At 40.6% G+C, this 27,055-nt stretch overlaps 1 long non-coding RNA gene and 1 other non-coding gene across 8 annotated transcripts in view; one reads left to right on the forward strand and one right to left on the reverse strand.

Annotated features, from left to right (window-relative positions):
• Nucleotides 1–27,055, reverse strand: part of LOC115938695 (uncharacterized) — a 137,923-nt gene that overhangs the window by 92,772 nt on the left and 18,096 nt on the right. For 4 of the 7 annotated variants that reach the window (XR_014143967.1, XR_014143973.1, XR_014143972.1 and 1 more), the window contains 3 exons: nucleotides 18,407–18,495; nucleotides 15,969–16,047; nucleotides 5,654–9,425 (listed from right to left, as the gene is read on the reverse strand). This is a non-coding gene — a long non-coding RNA (uncharacterized LOC115938695). Of the gene's footprint in view, nucleotides 1–5,653; nucleotides 9,426–15,968; nucleotides 16,048–18,406; nucleotides 18,496–27,055 lie in introns of those variants that run through there. The other 3 variants (XR_014143968.1, XR_014143969.1, XR_014143970.1) reach the window with 1 other exon arrangement.
• LOC115938696 (U6 spliceosomal RNA) lies at nucleotides 20,489–20,595 on the forward strand. The gene has a single exon (XR_004073741.1). It is a non-coding gene; the product is annotated as a U6 spliceosomal RNA (small nuclear RNA).

Below are 27,055 nucleotides of genomic sequence, written 5' to 3' on the forward strand. Positions count from 1 at the left end.
AAACGACGCAAACAAGTACACATTCCCAAGTCTCTCTATTTAAAGAGCGAAAGAGCGCGATGCGAAAGAGCCTCTGAACAGCTAGAGATGTAACAGCTGTGGGCTGCACCGTGCAGTAGGTGCCAGGGAGAGAAAGCACAGACCCAACTACTCGTACAGAAAACCGTTTCCACATTCGACTCATTTAGAATCAAATGATTTTTTTTAACACTTGCCAGAACTCACAGATATTGCTACAACAAATGTACCATTAAATAGAATAAAGTTAGTTGTTTATTAGGGTAAGGTGGTGCTTTTCTGGCGTTTGGCATTACATATATGTACTGGAGCGACAGAGAGAGCTTCTAGCAGGTCAGTCTTCTACGGTTGGGTCACTGCGGGGGTGGGTGGGGAAGCGAGGACGCAATTTGGGACTGGCTGCCATCCCTGAGAGATAATTGTGGGGATTACCTTCACCTCGTGAAGATATTCTCAAGCCTTCCCTTAACCGAGAAAGTCTGCGGCCGGTAAGGCCGCCCACACGGGCCGCGCCTCATCCAAATCTGCGCAGGCCGCCTTTGTCCCCGCGGTGACTACCGCGAAGGAGGAGGGCGGGAGCAGAGGATGTCACCAAAGTTTTCTGAAATCTTTATACCACGTAGAACTCTGGTTTTTGCAGGGATTCTCGATGCTTATTCAACGTCAGTGGATCAGCAATTCTGTGGGCCTCTGCGGCCTCTGTGCGCACTCGCTCGCCCAGGCCTCTCCCCGGGATCCGCCTCCAGGGGCCAACGCTCGCCTCCACGCCACACTCCTTGGCCTCCGCGTCCCCTCCGCACAGCCCTAATCAGTCTCGAATTTCAACTCCAGACCCAGGCCAAACTTTCCCTTCTGGACTGGCATTCGCTTCTCCCAGGGGGAGGAGGAGCGCTAGGGTTCATGGCAGCCCCCGGACGCCCTCCCGAGACCACCCCCGACCCGGTTTCTGCGCAGCTCTGGCGTCCACTCTCGCCTCCCCACCCCAGACCTTGGCCTCCCACGGCCGCTCTCAGGGAAACCCAGGGAAGCCGCTGCGACTGATGCGCCCGGGTGCTTTCGTTTTACTTTCGCTCCCTCCTCGCCGCAGCTGAAAAGACCGCGGAAGAACAAAGTGGGGGTAAAAGGCACGTGTCCCGACAAAGTGGCGGGGACACCGCGGTTTGGCCCGAAATGGGAAGGGGGAAGGAAGGCTAAGGCTCAGGCCTGGACACCCCTGTCATTTGCAGGGGCGGGAAGGACCAGGAGGCCCTGGCTTATTTTCTTCCTGCAAAGAAACGTGGTTTGTAGGTATGGATGCAACAAAATTGGCGTGGAAACGAATTCGCCTTCTTAGGCAGGCTGTGTCTTTCAAATACAGAAGACAAGGCTGAGTAGAAAGGCGGGAAGAGGGGCGGCCTGGACCTTTCACTAAGTTGGAAAAGAGAGGAGGCACGAAAGCCATAAGATTAAGAGTGGCTTCCCCTACCAAACTCTAAGACCCGTCAGGTGTCAGGGGACCAACACGCCATCCAATTTGAAGCGGGTCCGCTCAGCTCCGCGCTTTGGAAACCCAGCAGCCACTATAAAGGTTTGCTTTATTTCTTCTCACCTCCGTCTTTATGGCGAGCGAAGCACACGTTGCTAAATTGATGAACCCATGGCCTAAATTCTCCCCCTTCAAACAAACAAACAAGGCCCAAACTTGGAACGGTTAGTCAAACAGTGGCACACTTATTGCTGCCCCATGTGGCCCGTGCGAAAGCTCTCCTAGGTTTGGACAAGCACAGTGCACCGCCAGGAAGCGCGGCTCGCGGGCGCGGGCCGGTACAGAGGTCCCGCCCCCGCTCCCCTGGTCTGCACTTCAGCCAGAACGAGGCTGAACGCACGGGTACAGTCTCTCCAAACTCCTCAGAAAATAACATAACCCTTCCAGATTGTTTACCACACTGTCCAGCTGCCCGGAAAGGTCCAACGCATTTCCTGCACTCGTCCTAGCTCAGCCTGGGCTTTCCTCCATCCGTGATCTGATGGGCTAAAATGTTTTACTCCGACTCAGGAAAGTTAAACTGCGATCTAAATAAATTAGCTAGGGAAAAGTCCCACAAGGCGAGAAGGTAAATTACACTCAAACTAGCTACTAGCACTTGGTATTGTTATAAGGCCTTCCTCTCGTATTTACCGCCCTCCTTGTTTACATCGAACTCAGAAACGGAGGCTTTAGGCCGGTAGGGAGCTCAGTTTCATTTCGGGGGTATAGCGGGGCCTATCATTTCATCAGGTTTTGAAGGAAAGTTCCAATGTTTTTGTCACATATCTAACTTCCAGTAACTACTCAAAAACCATATCCCCCCACTGTGGCTTAGGTCTGCAAACTGCTCGATTCCTAGCTGTCCGGGAAGCGGTAAGTAAACTCTCTCAATGTCTCGTTGCACCTGCGGAGTAGAGAGTGCGTCTCCGCGCGTCCTGAAACTGCCGCACCGCGCTTCCCGCGCTCAGCCGACCAGCTTGAGAGCCGCTGCGAGCCACCTCCGCAAGCCTCAATCCCCCGCCCTCATCCGATCATGCGGGGGAGGGTGGGGCGGGCATCCCAACGCCAGGGGAAGCGGCCGGGCGAGGGACAAGTCAGGCCCCTGGCTCCGAGGCGAGGCCCGAACGCGCGCACACTTCGCGACCGGGGCGGTGGCGCTCCCGAAGCGGGTGGGTGGGGGGTTGCTGTGGAGGGCGGAAGCGCCGGACCTTTGTGAGCACACCCTAGAGCCGCGGACTAGGGGTCCCCGCGGGGTGGCTAAGACGTGGGTGCCCACGCTGTGCGCGACGCTCGGGCTACAGCCGGAGCCCACGAGCTGGGCGCACAGCTGAGCGAGGCAGCCGCAGCCGCCACGGAGCCTGGCGGGCGGCGCGGAGCACCGGGGAGCTGGTTTTCCTGGGCGGGCACGTGACGGGGTTGGCAGCGCCCTGGCCCGGGCTAGGAGGAGGGGGAAGCGGCGAGCAGGAGGCCGGGGGCGGGCGGACGGCTGGCTCGCTGTGTACTTAGGTCGTGTGCTGGGGCTTTTCTCTCCCAGGAGCCGGCGGAGGGAGGGGGAGGGGCCACCGCTCCGCCTTCTCCTTTTCGCAATGTTGACGCAATCTATAAATAGTGGAACAAAAGGACCAACTTCCTCGGAGCTTTGCTGAAACTGCACAAAAAATCGAGCTGGGGGGTTCCCTGGTCCCTGGCGACGGGGCGGGGAGCGCGGCGCCAGGGGAGGGGGCGGGCGCGGTAGCGCGGGCCCCGCCGAGGGGGGACACCTGGCTGAGGCACAGCTGCCGCCGCACCGCTCCGCGCGAACCCAGGGCTCCGGTCCCTGCGCGGGCTCGAGAGTTCGCCCCGAACCGGGGTCTTCCTCCTCCGCCGTTGACAGGTCAGTTCGTACCGCCCCTTTCTACACTGGGTTTTCTTTTCCCTCCCCCAAGCCTCTACTTTTAGAAGGGAATTGAAGGAAAAAAATAGAACAAGGCGAAGCAGTGACAGCCACCAAATCTGCAACCCCAGCAGTCCACGGCGGGGTGGCCGAGGGGGCTCAAGGAGGCGGTCAGCGCCTGGACCCTCGTCGTACGGCCGGTGCCGGTGTCGCGGCCGGAGACGAAGCCACGCAGGACTAGCGTGCGCCGCCCAAGCGGCAAGGAGAGCGGAGGCGGGAGCGCTGCGGAGGCGCGGGTCGAAGGCTGGCTCCCGGTTGCCGCTCCCGCCTGGGGGCCGACCCCCGGCGGAGACGTGCCAGGTCCAGGAGGCCGCTGAGCGCGCCTCGCCCCCTCCGAGCTCGGACCTGGCGTCTCCGCCTCGTCCTGCGGCTGCTGTGGGAGGGCTGAGCAGAGAAGAGCTGTCGCCACACGCCGCCGCGCACCCTGGCTCCGGTGCCCACGCATCCAGAGCGCCAGGAATTTGGGGGGCAAGGTGGGGTCAGGGGGCAAGTTCTCATTCGGGAGCCCGGGACCTGTGCGCGAGCGCCCGCCGCGCCGCCGTGGCGGTTACTCAGGGTGCGGGGGAGGGGGCGGAGCTGGTGCTGTTGACAGCAGTGCTGGAGCAGGGAGGGCGAAAGTTGGGGAGAAGGGGCGGGGGAGAGGTGGGAGTCGGAACCGGGGGAGGGAGGCGAGCGCGGGATTCGGCGGCGGGGGGGGGGCTGGGTCACGTGACGGGCATACGCCCCCGCTACAGGCTGACTTGGGGTGACGTCACCATCCCCTGACTGCAGGGGGTGGCACTTCCGCTCCCTCCCCCATCTCTTCTGCAGCCTCCTGTAACTGCGGCTGCAGCCATTTCCAAGTGTGGGAGTGGGCGGAGGGTGGACAGGGGTTTTCCTCACTGCCCTAGCCCCTGGCTGCTTCCCCAGCAATCCAGAGTCCCGGGCTTGAACTGGAGTGGGAGTGGTGGCCACCCCCTCCCGACGCGTCCCATTGTGTGAGCGGGAGGCGCTGGGCGGAGGCTGGTGCCGGCCCCCCGCGGCTCCCAGCTCCGTAGGGGGCGGGGCGGCCCCGGAGCAGTCAAGGCCAAGTCCCGCTCGGTCCCCAGAGCGCAGTCCGAGCGCGCGAGGTCCAACACTCTCGACTCCCGGTTGGGAATTTGGCGGCTTTGCCCGCGTTCCCGGGGCGCCGAGTGACTGCGGGGGGGGGAACCCGCTCAGTGGCGCGGGCCTATAGTCCTGTGGGTGTGTGGTAGGAATCGGTCACCGCTCCAGGGGACGCGATTCCAGCAGTCGTTATAAGCTATTTGGGGAAACTCGGGGTTTTGGTGACTCAGCGCGGTAAGCGCTATTTATAAGTTGATGCGTTACTAGCAGGGCAATACCCTTCACTCAGATACGTCCGCCGAAGGAGGGCAAAGAGCTCTGTTAAGAGAGAACTAAAAAACTTTTTTTTTTTTTTTTTTTTTAAGAAAAAAGGTTTGACTCTTAGAGCCTATGCTGTAAGACACAGCAGGTTTCACGAGTATACTAGTCAGAACACGTTTTCTCTCAAAAAGTTGGAACATCTTCCAGGTAGATGAAGAAGTTTAGGGACACGTAGTGAGGGTAGGCTGTTCTGGTGCTGCGTGAACCAGGAGCAATAATACAGATATATGACCCAGCAGCCCTCCTAGCAGGTTACAAGATATCAGAACTGCATTTTTACAGGATTCCTTAAATAATAGACCTAACACATTGCGGTGGCTAGGCATAAAATAAAGGAAAATTGGATGATGTTGAAAATTCCTATACAATATTCTGTAACAGGAAGGTGTGTGTTGTATTTACCATCAAAACTGCTGACAAATATAAATTACACGTTTACCATCCAATTTCTTCCCAGAAAGTACTGTAAAAATGTATATTGCAGCCTGGAGTTTTACAGTGTGTAAGTGCTGCAGAAACAATTATCAGTCCTTGCTTGTTTTACAGGCTTTATGGGTTTTATTTTTTTCTTTTCTCCCATCCCCCCACTCGCCCCCACCCCAGTTCGGAAATCCAGGGGGTAAATGCTAAAAAAGAGCAATTGCTAGTCTGGCTTCACAGAGCCAACAGTTCACACCCAGCTTGCCTAGCCACCCCACAGTTTTTTGTAGGTAGCAAGATCTGAGGTGTTTCGTGAAAGAAAGAAGGTGGTCTTGGGCGCCTGGGTGGCTCAGATGGTTAAGCGTCTGCCTTCGGCTCAGGTCATGATCCCAGGGTCCTGGGATCGAGTCCCACATCGGGCTCCCTGCTCCTTGGGAGCCTGCCTCTCTCTCTCTCTCTCTCTCTCTCTCTCTCTCTGTCTCTCATGAATAAATAAATAAAATCTTTAAAAAAAAAAAAAAGAAAGACGGTGGTCTCCTGGATGGCCAGTTAGGCCAGCTAGGAAAGGAAGGGGCTTCCTAAGCTGAGAGAATGAAGCAGAATGTATAAAGGCCTGGAACTACAGAGAGAAGTACAGGACAAGAAGGGAATAAAGACGGATGAGAAAGGAAGCCGGACAGAAGGCCAGAGGAGTCTGACCTTTATCCTGAGAGCTACAAGTTTTTAACCTTTTTGTAGACACAAAGCCTTTTGAGAACCTATGGGAAGCACTGTGGCCTCTCCAGAAAAATGTACCTATAGACCTATACTACAGTTTTGCATACATTTTCAAGGGGTTTGTGAGTAAAGCACTATTGGGCCTCAGGATTAAACCTATAGGAAAGGGAGAACCAAGAAAGGATTTTTTAATGGAAATGCATGGTCAGGTGTGAAAAGATTAGAGGTCTTTGAAAAGATTACATTGGCTGGGGTCCTGGAGACTTGAAGATGGAATGTAAAACACCCTGTAATCTAAGTAAGAATGGACTGGGACCACTGCTGTGTGCCTAATGACAGTGGGAATAGAGAGAAGAGGGAATCAAGAGAAGTAATTAAAATGAATTGAAATGGGAAACTGATTGGTTGTATGGGGCAAGGGCAGGAGATCCCTAGGTTTCTGGTCCAGTGTGTGGACTGGGATGGGGAGTGGGCCTTAGGTCCAGGAGGAGGAACCCTCTTTTGTCCCTGTGGAATTTGAGCTATCAGGGAACTGGCCCAGGAGGGTTGGAAGTAAAGTCTGGCTCTCTGGAGTCAATAAAATGTAGATGGTAACTGAAGTCATGGGAATGTATAAGATGAACCAGAAAGTGTGCAAAGTGAGAAGAGGTCTGAGAAGAGAACCCTGGGGAAAGCCCACATTTAGGGGAAGGGGAGGAGCCAGAGGAAACTTTCAAGGGCACTGATGAGTGACTAAAGACTGAATGGTGTCCTTAGTGTATAACTTTGGTCAGTAAATCCTGCTTCCTTGATAAAGAATGAAAATATGTTGCAGATTTAGTCCCTTCATAAGATTGAAAAGTCTATATTCTTTCTGGGAGACGGGGCCCCTTTCCAAAGATTTTAATTCAGAAGAGAGATGAGGGCAGGAGATGATTAAATCTTGCTTTCCCCTCTTTTTTGAAACTAGGGATACCTAGGGGAGAAGAAAAGGAGAAATAGACTCAAGCTCTTTTCCCTGCTCAGACACTAAGCCTTCAAGGAAAAGGAGTTTAGATAAGTCCTCATTATGGTATTTTTTTGGTTCCTGATGGCACTTTAAAAGCATACTTAATCACCAACAATTAGTACTAGGAGGTGCTAAGGTCTCAGTCTGGCTAAGAAAACAAGAAAAAGTGGAGGGAAAGCGTTTTCTTTTGCTTCCTCCATCTCCTTCCTACTTGTTACAGCTAACCTGAGCTAGAACTAGTCCCTACAAACATGGACTCAAGTACATAACAAACCACCCCAGAACTTATTCATTACTTGAATATGCAATCTGGGTAGGGCTCTGCAAGGATAGTTTGTTTCTAATCCACTTGGCCTCATCTGGGGCAGCCCATAGGCTGGAGGCTGGCATCATCCAAAGGCTTAGGCTTGTTCACTTACATGTCTAGTGATTAGTACTCACTGATGACTGGGACCTTAGCTGGGACAATCAGGTCAGAATACCTACACAATGACCTCTCCTTATGATTTGGGCTTTCTCACAACGGGGTTGCTGGGTTCCAAGTGTCCCAAGACTGAGAGACAGGTAAAGCTGTATCATTAGAAGTCATGCAGCATCATATCCATCACATTTGATTCGTTAGAGAAAAATCACTAATGCCATACATATTCTAGAGAGGGGAATTACACTCATTTTTTAATGGAAGGAGCATCAAAGAATTTGCAATGTGTTTAAAATTATCACACGAATTAACTTCAGATAAATAGATTTATAAACAATATATTGTATATTAAAAATGTTTAAACATAAGAAACCAAACATCCTCTTTTGATATCAGAATGAGATAGAAAAACTCAAACATTCCATTGTTACAGCAAAACTAATTCTAAACCAATCCAAATAGGCAGTTTGTCTCATAATCTTTCCTTCTTCTTCTCTCTCCTGACCATTCTCCCCACTCCAGGTCAGGCCTCCTATACACAGATACCCCTCTCTCCCAAACCAGGTAGGATCCTCACTGTGGCTATACCTCTAAAGCGATAATCAGGTCCTAAAAGTTTTTCCCTGAATTATCCCTGACTTTGTACCTTACCAGATCATTGGGAAGGCCATCAGTGACATGTCTTTACTTCTCAGAGTTAAAAAGCAAAATGCTATAGGGGGATTATTCCAATAAATAATTTTATAACAAATTCATTTTACATAATTAAAACAAAATGACATTTCTTTAAAAGGGCTATATGTTTTTAGATATCAGGATCTTGACTTAGGCTTGTTTATTCTTAAAACTCAGTGATTCTAAAAGGGATGGTTGAGATTTTAGGTATTTTATAAGAATTTTTATGTTGCCTTGAAGGTGATATACCACTTGATTATTATAATACAAAATTTAAATGACCCTTCTTCCATGTTTATAATGCACATTGCATTATTTTTCTTTAAAACCAGTACACAGAATTATTTGGTTGTTAAAAAGGCTCAAGAGGTATCTTAGGAACTGAAAATACTACCTTTCTTTGAATAATCACAATAAAACAATCTTTTCTTATAACCTAGTATCTTTTTAAATTCTCCTAAGCTGATATTATTATAATTTATACATCTTTGATGTTCTCTTAAAAGATTTATGACTTAGAAATAGTGCTTTCTTGGCTTAGAAATAGAGTTTTATTTATTTTTATTTTTTTAATGACTTTATTTATTCATTTGAGAGAGAGAGAGAGCGCGTGTGCGCGCACGCACGCACAAGCAGGGGGAGGGGCAGGGGAAGAGGCAGAGGGAGAGGAAGAGGGAGAAGCAGACTCCCTGCTGAGCGGGGAGCCTGAGACAGGGGACTCCATCCCAGGACCTGGAGATCATGACCTGAGCCGAAGGCAGACACCTAACCATCTGAGCCACCCAGGTGCCCCAGAAATAGAATTTTAATAATTCATACTCTCCTAAAGCCTGTCTAATACCTCTACACATTTTGGTCATTTTGCATAATTGTTTATAGTTATACTGAGTCAAAATGATACTGTGAATCCATAGTATGGAATACAAGTTTAAAAATAAGTATATCTAAATAATGAGCAAACATAGATTTATGAACCCTTTGTTTTGTGTATTTCTTAATGATTTTAAAGAAGCACATGTGTTTTAAAAAACAAAATGAATTAAGTATATCTTTGTTTTTAAAGGTTCTTATCAGCACTGATTAAAAAAAATTGACACAGTATTCGCATTAAGCTAATAGACTTTGTTATCAGGCCCCAAACTATTCCTAATTCTGTGACTTCATAGCTACCATGGAGGCAGCCCAAAGGAGCTTAAGTAAACACTTTTAAATTATGTAATGAAGTTCTGAGGGAGGAACAGCCCCAACCAAACTGTATAGTACTATACTATATTACCTTTCTGGGGTCTTAAAAATGTCCAGATCTTTGATACAGTAGTTCTACTTCCAGGAACCAACCCTAAAGAAATAAATAGGAAGTCAAAGATTTATATATATTCACTACAGTTATCTATACAGAGGAAACAATCTGAATATTCAACAGTAAAGGAGTGGTTAAATGAGCCATGGTGCATCAATCATATGGAATAATATGTGATAACTAAAAGTACTTAATGCCACAGAAAAATATTAATAGTAATTTAATGTACAGTTAAATTTTTTAGGTTATAAGACTATTTCTCATTTATTTGAAAATGCAACTTTTTTTTTTTTTTTAAGATTTTATTTATTTGACAGAGAGAGAGACAGCGAGAGCAGGAACACAAGCAGGGGGAGTGGGAGAGGGAGAAGCAGGCTTCCCACTGAGCAGGAAGCCCGATGTGGGACTCGATCCCAGGACCCTGGGATCATGACCTGAGCCGAAGGCAGACGCTTAACGACTGAGCCACCCAGGCGTCCTGAAAATGCACTTATTTATATGCATAGAAAAAGGATGGGGAAAAATATATCAAAGTGTGTTATATGTGGTTATAGTAATTTTACTTTTTCTTTTTTAAAATGAGCACATATTGGGCACCTGGGTGGCTCAGTCGTGAAGCATCTGCCTTCAGCCCAGGTCATGATCCCAGGGTCCTGGGATCAAGCCCCACATCGGGCTCCCCGCTTGGCCGGGAGCCTGCTTCTCCCTCTCCCTCTGCCTGCCGCTCCCCCTGCTTGTGCTTGCTATCTCTCTGTCAAATAAATAAATAAAACCTTTTAAAAAAAATAAAATAAAAATTTAAAAAATGAGCACAAATTATTTTAACAGAAAAAAATCACTAAAATTAAAAGATCTCCTCCCAAATATGTAAATCAAATGACATATGTTTACATTCTTACAACTCTAGGATATTTAATAAAGTAACACATCATATTAGTTACTCTTTATAAGTACTTTTTCATTTTGTATACTTATAACAATGTCTACCAATGAGTAATCTCTGCTTTCTAAAATTAAATTAGATAAGGTATAGGCAAGTAGACAGTATTCTGTGAATGGTATAATCTGAGAGGTAACCTTGGTGGAAAAGCTGATTTAAGAAAAATTTAGCATAGTCAAAATCCATCTGTAAAGCTATAATGGCTGGATCTATTTTATAAGTTTTCTAACAGTATGTTTAAAATTTTTATTTTAAATTGTGGCAAAAAACACATAGCATAAAATTTACCATCTTAACCATTTTTAAATGTACTAAGTATATTCACATTGTGTATAATAGTGTTTTTATAAAAATAATAAATGTTCATAAAAATAATACAGGTTTACTTATAAATAGTTTAAACAATATAGAAAGTTACAGGAATGTTTTAAAATCTCGGATTCCAGATTTTACCATCAATTTTAAATGAACATCATGGTAGGCATTTCTATGCATTTATACAAATAAGATAATCTTATTTAAGATCAGAAAATGTACATTACATTTGAGTTAAAAGTATTAAGTTTAAAATTATTTTAATTTGGTAGTGGTAGGATAAACTGAAGGAATTGCTGAACTTTCAGAAAAATGTTTCTTTACTACAAAAGATCTTATTTCCTAAAATACCTGAAGTTTAAAAAAGAGTTTGGAGCCTTTTTAAATCTATGTTTCAAATTTAGAAATACTAGCAGACTCTGCTATGAAAAATGTATTTTTACATCACTATTTTTACAAAGTCAAGGTTTTAATGTTTATTTGTTTTATAATCCTAATTTCTTTGATCACTTGGTCTTGGTCTGTATCTTAATCCAGTGCTCACAACATAGCTTGATTCTCAATATCCTAGTTATTAATTTTGATTGATCAGTTATCTGTTCTTCACTGTTTTGTTTGTGGTTTTGGTTTTGGTTTTGGTTTTTTCCTCTACATGTATCCATGGATGCTGTGTTTGCCTTTTCATCAATTCTCAAATGACACTTATTTAGATGTAATAGTTTGGGGTCATGCTGGCTTTGCCTCAAAACTGTACAGACGTTTTTCCTTTGTTTTCTGGCTTTGAATATTGCTTAGAGGAAGTCTACGGCCAGCATGATTTCCTCCCTCTTGATAAGTTATTTAGTTTTCTGCCTGGAGTTCTGAGAAGTTTTTCCTTCATTCTCTACGGTTAGTTGCTTAACCAGGATATGCCTCAATACTAAATATTATGTGTCCATTATTTTTCTGCAGGTTCAGGTCTTTCGTTATTTGGTGGAAATTCTCATCTGTTACATCTTTCTGTGCTTTTTCTGATTCATTTGTTGTATTATGTACTCGGAGACGAATCAGGTTTATTATGTTATCTTTGTCTCACATGATTTTTGTATTGATTCTGCAGTTACTTTGGTCTACTTCTCTCCTACATGCACCACAATTTATTAAATTCATTTCTCAGCTGGAATTTATTGAGTGCCAGCACCAGTGGTAAATAAGATCATATTCCTGCCTTGATGAAGCTTTTAGTTAGGGATAGGGGAGGGAGAAATAAATAAACTTGTAACAGTGTCAGGTAGGAATAAGAAGAACCCCAGGTAAGAAACTAGAAGGATGGGGGAAGGAATTGTGCATTTTAGATGGAATGTGAGAGCAGGCCTCTCTCTGTAAAATGACACCTGAGAAGAGATCTGAATTAAGTGAGGGGGTAAGCCAGGGAAAGACCTGGGCAATCCAGATGCAGAAAAGAGCAAATACAAAGGTCCTGTAGTGGGAAAGTGGTGTGTGTTCAAGACAGAATTATTAAAGCCAAATGAGTAACCAGAAAGTGGTGAGAGATGAGACTAGAGAAGTGGACAGGCCAGATCACAAAAGGGGTTGTGAGGAGGCTGAATTTTGTTCTAAATGTGATGAGAAGGAGGGAGATGATGTATGCTTCAGAGGAGTAATTCAGGTTGCTGCTAAGTATTTCAATAACAATAACTGAGTATAAAGAATCAGTCAGATAGGTGCTGTAGAACTGAAAATGCAAAAAAGGAGCACTAAAATAAGAGAGTAACTTCAGGAAGCAGCCACTACCCCTGATACTAGATAAACACAAGGAAGACCTGAAGTTTTTAGAACCCAGAAGCTAGAAGGGGAGACGCTGGAACCCTGGCCTCAGAAGACAGGTTGCTGCCCATTTGCTGCTGATACCTCTGACAGGGTATGTTCAGTATGTTGGGGCTGGTTCTAGGGAATGGAAAATAGTTGAAATTTGGAGCTGAGTGCCACTGTGACAGTGAAGGTCCATAACTGGGGCAACCCTGACGTGTGCAGAAAGCCAACAAGAAGGAGCAGGTTCTTTTCCCCTCTCTTCTTGACTTTCAGTCTTTCTCTAACACACCTTATTAAGAGAATGCAGCAAGGATTCAGCTGGCAAAATAGAAATGTAGTTTGCAGAGTCCCATCCTAGCATCACAAAATGTATGAGTGTGGAAGGATTTATTATTAAGAGATAACAGCTTAGTAACCAGCACAGAAAGGAATTAAGGATGACTTCTAGATTTCTGTCTTGAGCAATGGGATGAAAGTAATGTCATTTATTGACCTAGGGGAAGACCTGCAGAAAAGTAAATTGAGGGGGAGAAGAAAATTACAAGATTGGTTTTGAATGTGTTAACTTTGAAGTCCTTGCTAGACATCTGAGTGCGGTTCCTAGGTAGGCAGTTGAGCATGAGTTCAGAGTTCAACAGAGATATGAGGGATAGAATACAAATTTTAGGAGTCCCAAGAACATCTGCAACATTAAAAAAGGAAAAAAAAAACAACTTGATGAGATGAGCCAAGGGAAAACAAATGTTGATGGAGAAGGAAAAAAGGGGTGAGGAATATGCCTGGGGTCCCAAACATTTGAGAAGAGGAAAATGATGTGGCAAGAAGTTAATCGGTGATTTCAACAAGCCCAGTTTAGGTGGGACTGTGGAAACGGTAATCCTAAATGGAATAGACTGAAGGGAAAATGTAAGGCGAGGAAGTGGAAACTGCAAGCACAGTCTCTAAAAAGTTTTATTATAAAGGGGAGTAGAAAAATGAGCTCACTCAGTAAGTAGAGGGGGAAGGGAGGTGATGATATATTTAGAATGGGAAATATTACAGTGTATTTACAGGTTAGAATAATCCAGTAAAGAGAGAGAAAATGAGAATGATGCAGGAAATGGAGGAAATAATCACAGGAACACAATCCTTGAGTTTACAAGAAAACATAGAATGGGGGCACAGGTAAGGGGCATGCCTTATTTAAAAGAAGGGATAGCTGATCCTTTATAAAGGAAGTATAAGTATAGATGAAGAGAGGTTGGTAGATAGGGTGTAAGAAAGATGAGTTTTTCTTGTGACAGCTTCTATTTATCAATAAAACAAGAGTTTGGGGTGACGAGTGGGGAGATGTGAGAGACTTAGGAGAAGAGACAAGACGTAATCATCTAGGAGAATAGAAGAATGAATTGACTAGGGGAGTGTGCTGGGATTGCCAGTCTTCCCTTTTGTTGAGAATTTGATTTCCAGCCATTCTTGATATTCCAAAGTATTGGTTTTGAAATAATAGTATTATTTTGGTCTTCATTGATTAGGTTGTAGACATTCTTTGTTTTTAAAGGAATTTTTACTGTTGTTTGTTTTTCCTGTATTGTAAGGTATTTGGAGTGGAAGACTTTGTGGTCTGCCTTTACTCCCCCATCTTTATCTGGAAGTCTAGAATAATGTTTTTAAATAGATTGCAATTCATATTTTTTCAGCTCACCCTATACATGGGAATTTAAGAGTAAGATGTCACAGTACTATTATATATTATTATAATAGCCACCATTTACTGAAGGCCTGTGTGCAATGCATGCTAAGAGACCTTACATACATGATCTCTAACACTTATCACAAGCCTACAAGGTAAGTGCTGTTGACAGTTATTTCCACAAGAAACCTTTTATACTAGTTATGTCAGATCACAGAATCTTACCTGAAGCTCACAGCTAACCAAAATAAACAAGCACAAATTTTTCTATCTTGTGTGTTTTTAAAAAATTAGCACATAAGAGACTCTTCTTTTTGAAGTACAAAATAATAGTTTGCAAAAGTGCACCATACAAACTAAGAGCAATTTTAGGGACAGCTTTTTGACACTGTACTATATCATTAAACCCTTGGTGGGAGAGGTGCTACTTAACTGACAGATTCAAGGAACTTGGTAAATTGAGGTGCCCTTACTCTAACCATCTTCATCATCCACGAACATATTGAGAGCCTGCTATATTAAAATCATTACTAAATTATATTAAATCTTTATAATTTTACAACTTATAGGAGATGTATCAGCATTTGTTTTGGAAACTCCATAATTTGAATTTAAATAATATCAAACTTTCCTATTGGTCAACAATATTTATATTCATGTGATGACACTGAAAACATATCATTGAGACATAAACATATATCTATGACAAGTAATGGATTTTTTTCTGATTATAAAATTAGTACATGTAAGTGAAGAAAATTCTGAAGATATGTTTAAATAAAATAAGTAAAGAAAACATCTTTTTTAAAGGACAGCAGGAAAAAAATAACGAATAATTCTTTTATTTACAGGCAACTGACTATTAAGGTTGACATATTTCCATGTAGTTTTTTAAGCTTATGAAGTTTAAACTACTTGAGTACACTGCCTTTTTTCATAACAATGTATCAGAAATGTTTCCTCAAGTTATTTAAAAGTCCTCAAAAACATTTTCAATGGCTGCATAATGTTCCTTGAGTAGTATTTCCTTAAGTGCTCATTTAAGCTATTTTCCTTAGTTTCTTATAAGTAGTATTGCTATGAACTTTTTTATGCTTAAATCTGTTTTAGCATTTCAGATTATTTCCTAAGTTAGGACAAATTCCTAGAAATGAGCTTAAAAGGCCAATATTTTTAAGGTTCTTCATCTGGTAAAAATTTTGCTGTAAAAAAATCTTTTCATTTTCTACATACTCATACTGAAAATAAAGCTAAGGAGAAAAATTCATGTGGACTACCTTTTAAAATTGAGACTAACATTTAAGTTTAGGTTCAGTGTTTTGGTTTTGGTTTTAATATCTTACCTTTAGGGAGAAATCCACTCTTCAAAATATTTACTTGTTTTTGTCAGGTTCAAAACTTACACTTAATTTGAGGATGTAAGTTTAAATATATACTTATTTCAGCCTAAGGTATCATCATCTCTTTTTTCCTATTTTCAGATATGCTCACCCAACAGTGTTGCCTCCTGACTCATCATCAGTTTAATCTCACATGTACACCACTAATTCATGGTACAGATGTACACATTCATCTGTGGATGGAAACCTAAATAAAATTGCAGGCCAAGGTCATTTCCAAACTAAGCAAACTTGGCACAAGAGTTTTAAGAGTGCCTAAATTAATACTACAAAACAGTTCTATCATTCTAGACTGAAATACAGAGCATATGAACAAAGCAGTTTCACCTAATTCTAAAATTAATTTAGACTGGTGATGGAATTGCAAAACATGAGAAAATATCCAGAAGAAATCTAATCTAAGTAAATAAAGGATTACTGTTTTTAGTAGCTATCATTTATTCATTCACTCATCAAATACTTACTGATTGGTGTGTCAAACACTTGCTAGGTGCTGGAGTCAACCAAAAAAAGATATAGGCCTGTCCTGCTGGAAGATATATTCTAGTGGAAAAGACAGACAAAAGCAAATGAATAAATGAATAGTCTTAAGCTGTAATCTAGGCACGTCCACTACCAGTATTACTTAAGTGAGACAAAGAAATGATTTGGGTTCTACACCAAGAGTTTTTAAAGTTGTATTATTGAATAGGAAAAAAGTTAAAGATTTAGAATTATTAGGAAATATAGATATGTCCACATATAGATACCTCTACAGATCTTTTATAATTAGTCATTATCATCCCCTTATGCCCTGTACTCCCCACCCCCCTCCCGCCAAAAGAAAGGATAGATTAGGATATCTAGACTTTGGCTTTCCCTTCATTACTCTCTGGACTCTGGCCTGACCCAATCTCTGCTGTGGCATGTTATAGTAGAAAATAAAACATTCCAAATTCGGGGAGTAAGAAAACCTCAGTTTTAGCAAGTGACAGTGCTAAAGGGATTGAAATCTTAGATGAGACACTTCATTTCCCAGAGTATCAGTTTCCTTTGCAAAATGATGGATTTTGACTAAATGATCTCTAAAAATCACTTTAGGTCCTAAAATTCACTATCTATGCATCTTTCTGTTAAACATCTCTTCCATTATGCTATTTATATTGGGGATGAAGAGGAATAAGATCAATTCCTGTTTAATAGGGATAAAGGATTTATAGTTTTTAATGACCATTCTTTCATGTTATTGAATATTTTTTAAAACATGTTTTTAACATCTGCACAGCATTCCAACATATGGATATACCAAAATGTATCTATCCATGCCCTCATTCTAAAGATTTTTTTCCCAATTTCTGCAGTATTGTAAAGGATATTTTTTAAGATTTTATTTATTTATTTGACAGAGAGAGAACACAAGCAGGGGAGCAGGAAAGGGAGAAGCAGGCCCCCTGCTGAGCAGGGAGCCTGATGCGTGACTCAATCCCAGGACCCTGAGATCATGACCTGAGCTGAAGGCAGACGTTTAACTGACTGAGCCACCCAGGCGCCCCAAGAATATTTTAGAATCTCTATTTGTCTACTTGTACTCAAAATACTACTACAGGCTTTCTTTTTTGTTTTATTCCTTTTGCTTGGGAAAAAAAATCACTATGATTCTTTCTTACCTACTCCAGCCTCTACATGGCTTTCTATTAATATAAAAACTCCACTTTGGACAATGTGATAGAGGCTGTCCTTTCTCCTCTCTAAAACAGTATCATCCCAGAGTAAGGTCCATATCTCTGCAGCTTCCTGCTGTAAAAGAATTTGAAGTAAAGCCAATTCCATGCCTGCACAAATCTGGATAATGTATATTTTAGCTTTAACCAAAGTTGAAATCCATGAGATTAAAACCCCAACAGCAGACAAATAGCTATACCAAAAATGTGATTTAGTGTGTTAATTACAACAAAGATAACTATGACTTTGGTGATTTTGCCATGATCCTGAACTTGCTATAATATTAGCTATTACTACATTGAAACATTAAGAGCAGAAATATACAATTAGGAAAAATAAAATTTAAGGTTTTAACTACTAAATTCAGTGAACAACTATATAATCAACTATTTCGTTTTTTACTTTTTTTTGCAATATATTATTTCAATAGATATCATGTTCTGCATTAGCATTGGTACTTTTCCACCCATGAGTAAAGAAATCAGGTGACGCCTACTTTAAAATTACCCTAAAAAATATGAGTTAAACACCTTTTCAACTTAGAAGTTTTTATTTAGGAAAAGAATGGAACCTCTGTTGTGCCTCTTTGATTATGAATTGGTGCAAGTTAAATATCTTTTTTAAAAAAACTTCCAAGATACTATTAAGGACCTCTATAGAATCAGTTTGGAATCCAAAGGAACACTCACATTAACAATTATTTCTACCAATAGCTTCATAACTACTGACATATCAATTATGTCAACTGACATTATATCAATATTATAGTAGAATTTTAGTGAAAGGATCTTTGAGGTCACATAATCCAACTCTCATCTTACATATAAGGAAAGTAAAAACCAGAAAATTTGTATTACTCATAGCAGTAAGCTTGGAGTGGGCGGAGGCAGATGAGGGATCCTAACACTCTCTTTCAGCCTAATGCATACCAGAGGGTATTAGGTTATAAGTACAGTAGGTAGCTAACAGATGAACAAATCTAAGAAAGATATCTGATTTGTATCCTAAGTATACACATTCCCCTTAAGATTCTTGTTGGATGATCCATTCCACCTCAATCTGTTAGCACAGATACAATATTATACAAATTGATGCTTGTGTGCAATAAAACCCAGGAGAGTAGTTGGAGTTAGTTTGGCAGAACTACATTGTTGCATAACTCCTGGGATGAAGATTTATGTATATCCATATGTATACATACCTGTAGCTTCTTAATGCTGCTTCAGGAAATGCCATTTACATACATTACAATGTAAATAGTGCCCAATGGAGTTGTGCATCATAGGGACACTGCAAATATAAGTTTTTATTTTAAATTAATTAGGGTAGGCTAATTGCCATACAGATCAACCCCAAAATGTATAATGGCTCAAATCATATTTGCTATAATCAAGTTTCTTGCTAAAATAAACAAGTAGTTCAGTACTTAGTTTCCAAGGTGTTCTAGTACCTAGGCTTTCAATAAATACCAAACTTCAGTACCAAACTTCTCCTGTGGGGTCTTGTCTATTCCAGCCCATTAGAAGGGGAGTTTTTTTAGGAGACTCAAAAGTAGTGCATATAACTGCCATTCTTATTCCATTGGCTCTAACTCGGTCACATGCCCACACCTGCCTGCAAGGGAGACTGGGAATAAGTTTATCTGTGTGGCCAAAAAGAAATGAGAACGTGGATTTGGATGTCTAACTAAGAGTTATTGCTCACTTGGGTGCTCTCTCTCTCTCTCTCTCTCTACACACACACATACCCACACAAACCCTGAAGTGGACACCAAAAGATAAACTCACATTATTAGGCTTCAAATAGAACAAATAAAGGGGCTTTTAATTGCATTCACCTCTACCCTTTCCCTCCTTCAGGTTGGGACTGTTAATTAATGCATAACAATAACCAATAGGTAACTGACATCTGAAAAGGAGGATAAAAAGCAAATTTTTGTAAGTATTACCCTTGTGTGTGTGTGTGTGTGTGTGTGTGTGTGTACACGTGCATGCATGTGTTTCAGGGACACAAGACCACCAAGTTCCCCTTTTTAACTACACTATTAGTAAATGATGAAAAATATTCAGCTTTTTACACAACAAAGATAGCAATTCCACAAATGAAGGCAGCAGTAAAGTTAGTGGTTTTATTTCCTTTGGATAAGTTGTCATTATAATCCTCAAACTGTTCTCAATCACTCAGTTTTTTTTTTTTTTAAAGATTTTTTTTTTTTTTTTATTTGACAGAGAGAGACACAGCGAGAGAGGGAACACAAGCGGGGGGGTGGGAGAGGGAGAAGCAGGCTTCCCGCAGAGCAGGGAGCCCGATGCGGGGCTCAATCCCAGGACCCTGGGATCATGACCTGAGCCGAAGGCAGTCGCTTAACCATCTGAGCCGCCCAGGCGCCCCCCAATCACTCAGTTTTTTTGTTTGTTTGTTTTGTTTTGTTTTGTTTTATATGACAGAGAGAGACACAGCGAGAGAGTGAACACAAGCAGGGGGAGTGGAGGAGGGAGAAGCAGGCTTCCCGCGGAGCAGGGAGCCCGATGCGGGGCTCGATCCCAGGACCCTGGGATCATGACCTAAGCCGAAGGCAGACGCTTAACCATCTGAGCCACCCAGGCGCCCCAATCACTCAGTTTTTAATAGAAGCACTGCATGGTTGCACTTCTCAAATCATAAACAGGAAGTGTAATATATAAATGTCAGTAAAACTAGAACTCAGTTCTATGGCTTGATATTTTCATTTTAATGTCTGATTTTGTATGTACTTCAAATGATTACATGAAGGCAAATAGTAATATTACCTGGTAAGTTTTCTTTGGCAACCTAACACTTTGGGTTTTGGGGGAAATATTTAGAGTAACCCATGTGTTGTAGATTTTCACAGAGGAAGAAAGGGGAATGATCCAGAAACTGCTATTAGTTTGGCATCCTTAGAAACTGCTTTTTTATATATGTTGCCCAACTTTATTAATGCCAGAAGATAGTGTAGATGGAGAAAGAAGCCAGAGAGTGCATGACTCTTAATCTATTTAAAAATACATTATAGAAAATAGTCTTAGACTTTGTATATTCTTATTCGGACACCTCAGCAATTCCTCGAATGTGTTCTACTACATTAATTCCTTCATGAGACAACTAAGGAGTAGCTTAAGTACTGCAAAAATCAGGATATTATCTCTGTTTCCTCTCTGAAGAAATTAGGGGTCTTTTTAGGATTGGTGATATTTTCTACATAATACTATTTCAGTTTCTTTGCTACATGGACATCTCTATGGAAATTACAAGAGGAGATTCAGTGCTCACTTCAGCAGCACATATACTAAAACTGGAACAACACAGAGAACATTAGCATGGCCCCCACGTAAGGATGACACGCAAATTCATGAAGTGTTCCATAACAAAAAAAAAAGAAGAAGAAGAGATTCAAATTGACTAGTCTAGAACTTTTATATTACATTAAATATTTCTGGAGAAATGTACCAACATATAGATACTTCTATAACTTTAAAATGTTTTTTTCTTTAGGAAATAGTTTCTTAATTTGTTCTTAAACTGAACACTGAAGGAACGATTTTACTCAAAGTTACATAATATAGGAGGGAATTAGCAAAAAATAGAACCTATCACAATGATCCAGAGAATGTCATAAAAGGTAGCCTGCCCATCTATTGAGTACCTAGCTTTCTACAGCACGTGAGGCACTGCTGAGCAACATATACAATATATAAAATTTGAGGGTTTCTAATTTTTAATTTTTTTAAAGATTTATTTATTTTAGAGAGAGCGCGCATGAGCGCAAGCAGGGGGAGGGACAAAGGGAAAGGGGGAGGGAGAGAATCTCAAGCAGACTCCCTGCTGAGCATGGAGCATGATGCTGGGCTCAATCTCAAGACCCTGAAATCATAACCTGAGCCAAAATCAAGAGTCGAATACTCAAGTGACTGAACTACCCAAGTCCCAAGAATTTGAGGTATTTTCATTGAAAATACAGCATATGTAAAAAGGATTTGGGAATGTTTGAAAAGTAACATAATAAGAATATATTAACCAAATGCAAACTATAAATAACTGCTAAGGGGAAGTGGAAAATGAAGTGATTTAAAACTAGATTGATAATGGATAGAAGTTTACTGGAATAGGCAAATTTTATGTCAATTTTTTAAAGTGGTGATGGATTTTGATTGCCAGAGAGAAAAGATAACCATTCATTCACTTATCAAAGATTTATTGAGTGCTCACTATGTGCCATGTGCTAGACACTGTTCAAGGCACTAGAGATATGGTAATACACAAAACCATTGCAGAGCAGGAACAGATATTTCATTGCCCAGGAGGCATGATAATTTGATAGGAACAGAAAACACAAATATGAGAATAGAGAGAAATGAAATAGAAAGGAAAAGAACTAGTAATGGGCTTATAGTAGAAGGCCTTAAATACTAGGATGTTTCTAAATGGGAGAAAGATGTTTGGTGTGAATTGAACTCCTTTGGTCACTGCAGTCAGAATAGACTGCCTTTTTTTTCCCTTCCATCAGTTCTCCTAGCCTCTTAGATAACTTTATAGTAACCAGAATAAAACAAAATAAATACTGCATATAGAAAGATTCACAGCTGAAGTATGTGGAAAGCAAAAAGGAAAGAATAGGTAGCAAAAGTTGAATTTTATGTCTCCTTTTATCTTTCCAATGGCTATTATATATTATCAATCCCTTTCTAGCAGGAGTCTCCCATTCAGTATTTGTGATTCAATTCCTGAAGGTTCTGCTCTTCTTCTTTGCTTCTAGGTAGAATCACTGAAAGGAAAGGAGATTCCATTTAAATTCCCTTTTTCGAGTCAATCCTGTTCCTTATTCACCTAGCAGTACTTCTCTATAGAGTGTGTGATGAAAAGTATTTTATGTTTTGTGTGGGATGGTGGGGAAAGGGGTAAGACAAGATGGGCACTAAGGAGAATACCAAGAGGCTGTAATTCAATATAATATAAGAGCCTAGAATACAAACCTGACAATTAAGAGCTTGGATTAAATGGGCAGTTTTAAAAATGAAAAGAGACATATCTGAAGTATACAATAAAGAACAACTATAAAAAGTAACAAGTTTAACCCCTGTTTACCTATGGGAGGATAAGAAAATAAGGAAATGAATGTAAGTTTTTAAGTTTGAAGGTCTGAAAATTTGTGTTGTGAATAAGAATAGTCAAGAAATTTGAAAGAAATAGCTTGAAGGAAAAAATGAACTTAATGTCAGATCTAAATGAGATGTCTCCAGAAGATAGAGGACTCAGACTTTCTTGATAAGCTACTGGACCTGTTGATGTACACATGTAAATCGGCACCATATAGAAATTGATTGAAACTATGGACTAATGAGGAAATACAATGAAGATGATCAAATGGCTATGTATGAACTTTGACTGTAAGATTAGGTATCAATTTCAAAGAAGGTAATCTAGCTTTGGAACTCTTTCCTTCAGGTCAGACAAAGCTGTCCTTTATTAAACATCATCTCTTCATTTTGACTGAGCCCTTAGTAAGTGAGAATAACAAAATAAATGAATAAAATTGAAAGACTTATTTTTTTCTGGATTATCTCACTGGAAGTTCTGGATTTTTTTTTAAAAAAAAGATTTATTTAGGGCACCTGGGTGGCTCAGTCATTAAGCGTCTGCCTTCGGCTCAGGTCATGATCCCAGAGTCCTGGGATCAAGCCTCACATCGGGTTCCCTGCTCAGTGGGAAGCCTGCTTCTCCCTCTCCCACTCCCCTTGCTTGTGTTCCCTCTCTTGCAGTCTCTCTCTCTGTGTCAAATAAATAAATAAAATCTTTTTTAAAAATTTAAAAATTCAAAAAGATTTATTTATTTATTCATTTATTTATTCGAGAGAGCACATGTGCAAGCGGGGGCACAGGGGTGGGCAGAGGGAGAGAGAGAATCTCAAGCAGACTCCCTGCTGAGTGGCGAACCTGATGCAGGGCTCCATCTCAGGATCCCAAGATCATGACCTAAGACAAAACCAAGAGTCAGACACTTAACCAACTGATCCATCCAGGCACCCCTGAAAGTTTTGAATTTTTAACTGAATGTCCTCCTAGCCAATTTATACAAATTATGTGTCTTAAGATACAACAAGCAAAATAAATATCTGCAACTTTTCTTTGACTGTATACCTTTATATAAAGGCTATGGCTTAAAAAATACAGAATATAAAATTTACATTAGCATAAGTCATTCAAATTATTTAGCTGTTAAATATGGAGTTTGTTTTATATAACACTGTCAGGGTGAACATGAATATCCATCCCTAAAGCAAATCTTGGTTGTGGAACCACAGAAATAGAAACTCACCTTTAAAGAAGGTTCAATTTTAAAATGCACTAGGCTACATGTTTCTTTAAATAGAAAAGGATCAATCTTGACACTCCCTGAACTAAGAGTTTTTAGAATCTATTTGATATTTTCTGTACACAGATTATATCATAAAATAATTTTAGCATTTTATCATTATCTAATATGGCTTTGGATTTCTATATTTATGTAGAAGTACCTTCAAAGTAGCTAGCAGTAGAACATTTATTAGAGTACTTTCTGTATGTTGGACACTATGTTAAGTGTTCCAATATTTACTATCTCATTTAGTTAACATTCACAACTCAATGAAGTATTACTAACCCATTTCACAGATGGGAAAACTGAGGCCCAAGTTAAATTATATCTCCAAGGTAACATAGCTGGTAAGTGGGCAGAGCTAGGATTTGAGTTCAGATCTGTCTGATTCCAATGCCACTTTTCTTAATGTCCTATTGCATCCAAAATTCACCTAAAAACATTTTTATTATAAGAGTTTTATGTCTATTGAATTCTTTCAATATAATGGAATACTTTTTTTTGGCAATTTAGATCTGTGTTCTTGCTTACTCTCATGACTTTAACCAAGAAAATCTTCTTGGGTGCCACTTGAACCACATATCAAACTATATCTCCCAGATTAGTAACCATAATTTAACACACACACACACATACACACACAGAGACACACACTCACAGGAAAGGAATATTTCATGGAAATGTAAAAAAAAAAATCCTCCAGTTCAATTTTAGGGATATAGGAACACATCTATTTAATTCCACTTATAGAAGTGCATAGATAAATTACCGGCTTTAATGTTAGCCTGAAAAAATCCTCCAAAGTCACACATTCAATTTCTTAATTTCAACAGACACAGCTATACTATAAATACTGAAAAGAGAATTGTCAAGACCAAAAAACAAATAATTTTTGAGCTCTTAGTTGCTTACCGGTATAAAACATATTCTAATCTATAGTCAACAAACATGCCAGACAGCACTATTGAATGGTAAAAGGAGTACGGAAGAGAGTGGATCACATAGTTCAGACTTAGTTATCTTAGTTATCAGTAGTATTATACCATCAGTTCTGCTATTGAACCACAAATCTAAATGGAGGCAATCTAGTATAAAAGAGTATATATTTTGGAGTAGAACAAACTTGAGTTTAAATCTCGACATTACTTATAAATTCTGTGATCCAGAAAAAGTTACTGCCTTTGTGAGTCACAGTTCTTTCATTTTGTAAACTGGAACTAAAACTCTGTAGCCTAATGGATGTCATAAAGATCTATTAAAAGAAGAGACTTCCCAGGTTCAAATCTCAGCTCCCTCACGCAGAAATTGTGACTTAATGCCTCCTTTTCCTCATCTGTAAAATGAGGGTAATAAAAGTCCCTATACCTCAAAGAGTTGTGAGGATTTAATACCTTAATATATTGAAAGTACATATAACAGAACTTGGCACATAGAAAATGATATATTTACATATACTGTCATTCTTATTTAAAGGACCTACCTATACTTGCCACTTAGTATATTTCTAATAAATGTTAATTCCCTTTTATATTTCAATTGAAATTATTTTCCTTTCTTTTCTTTTTTAAGATTTTATTTTTCAGTAATCTCTATACCCAACCTGGGGCTCAAACTTACAACCCCAAGATCAAGAGTCACATGCTCTACTGACTGAGCCAGCCAGGCACCCCTCCTTTATTTTCTAGATACATTTTTAAACGTATTAAGCTAAGGTATAACTGATATTCAATAAACTGTGTACATAAAAGGTGTACAATTGATAACTTTTAACATGTATAGAATTGATAAGTATACAATTGATAAATGTTAACACTGTGAAACCATCACCAGAATAAGACAGTGAATATATCCATCAACCCTAAGAATTTCCCCTGCCTTTTTATAATCCTCCTCCTAGCACCTCTCTCCCCAGACAACCATTGGTCTGTCTGCCCTTAGTCCCAATAGATCAGTTTGCATTTTCTAGCATTTTGTATTTTCTGTCTTCACTCAGAATATTGTTTTGAAATTAATCCATGATGTTGCACATAACAATATTGTTCACTACCTTTATTGCTGAGTAGTATTCCATTGTATGAATATATCACAATTTATTTAACCATTTATCTGTTGGTGACATTTGAGTTGTTTCAAATGGGAGACTGTTAAAAATAAAGCTACTATGAATATTCATGTACAGATCTCTGTAGGAACATGTGCTGTCTTTTCTTATGGAAATACCTAGAATGAAATGGATCATATATTGGTGTATGTTTAACTTTTCAAGAAACTGCCAAACTGTTTCCAAACCGATTATATCATTTTACATTCCTATTAGGAGTGTATAAAGTTCTAATTTCTCCACGTCCTTAACATTTTTCATTTTAGCTGTTCTAATAGATGTGTATACTTTTTTTTTTGTATATGGATATCCAGTTGTTCCATCATGGTTTTACTCTATGTTTCCCCTAAAGACTAATGAGGCTAATAAAGTTGAACTTCTTTTCATATGCTTATTTGCTATGTGGGTTATCTTCTTGGTGAAGCTGAACTATTCAAGTCTTTTGCCTATTTTTTGAGACTTGTTTGCTCATTGTTGAGTTTTGAGAGTTGGTTACATTCTTTTATTTTTTAATCTTTATTTATTTATTTTTTAAGTGAACTCTATACCCAGTGTGGGGCTTGAACTCATGACCCCCGAGATCAAGAGTCACATGCTCTACTGACTGAGACAGCCAGGAACCCTGAGAGTATGTTACATTCTTGATACAAATCCTTTATTACATGCTTTGCAAATATTTCTCTCAGGCTGGACCCTGTCTCCTTTAGCAGTGTATTTTAAAGAATAGAAGTTTGTAAAAATTTGATTAAGTCCAATTTCTCAATTTGTTCATTTATGGATTGTACTTTTGATGTCACATCTAAGAAATCTTTTTTTTTTTTTAAGGACTTTATTTATTTATTTGAGAGAGAGAGAATGAGAGACAGAGAGCATGAGAGGGAAGAGGGTCGGAGGGAGAAGCAGATGCCCCGCTGAGCAGGGAGCCCGATGTGGGACTCGATCCCGGGACTCCAGGATCATGACCTGAGCCGAAGGCAGTCGCTTAACCAACTGAGCCACCCAGGCGCCCCTAAGAAATCTTTGTCTAACTCAGAGTCACAAAAATTTTCTTACATTTTCTCTAGAAGTTTAATAGTAATGTCAGGTTTTACGTTTAGGTCTATGATCAATTTTGAATACTTTTTTTACATGGTGTGAGATATGAATCAAATTCCTATTTTTATATATGGATATCCAGTTCTTCCAAGCACACTGTGTTAAAAACAACAACAACAACAACTATTCTTTCTTCACTTAATTACCTTTGCGCTTTGTCAAAAATCTATTATCCTTCTGTATGTGGGCCTATGTCTGGACTCTGTATTCCATTACATCAATCTATTTGCCTATTCTTACACTAAAACCACTCTGTTTTGATTACTGTAGATATTTAATAA

This window comes from Leptonychotes weddellii, chromosome 3 (assembly GCF_054177405.1).
Source record: "Leptonychotes weddellii isolate Sample4059 chromosome 3, ASM5417740v2, whole genome shotgun sequence".
Classification (NCBI taxonomy): Eukaryota; Metazoa; Chordata; class Mammalia; order Carnivora; family Phocidae; genus Leptonychotes; species Leptonychotes weddellii.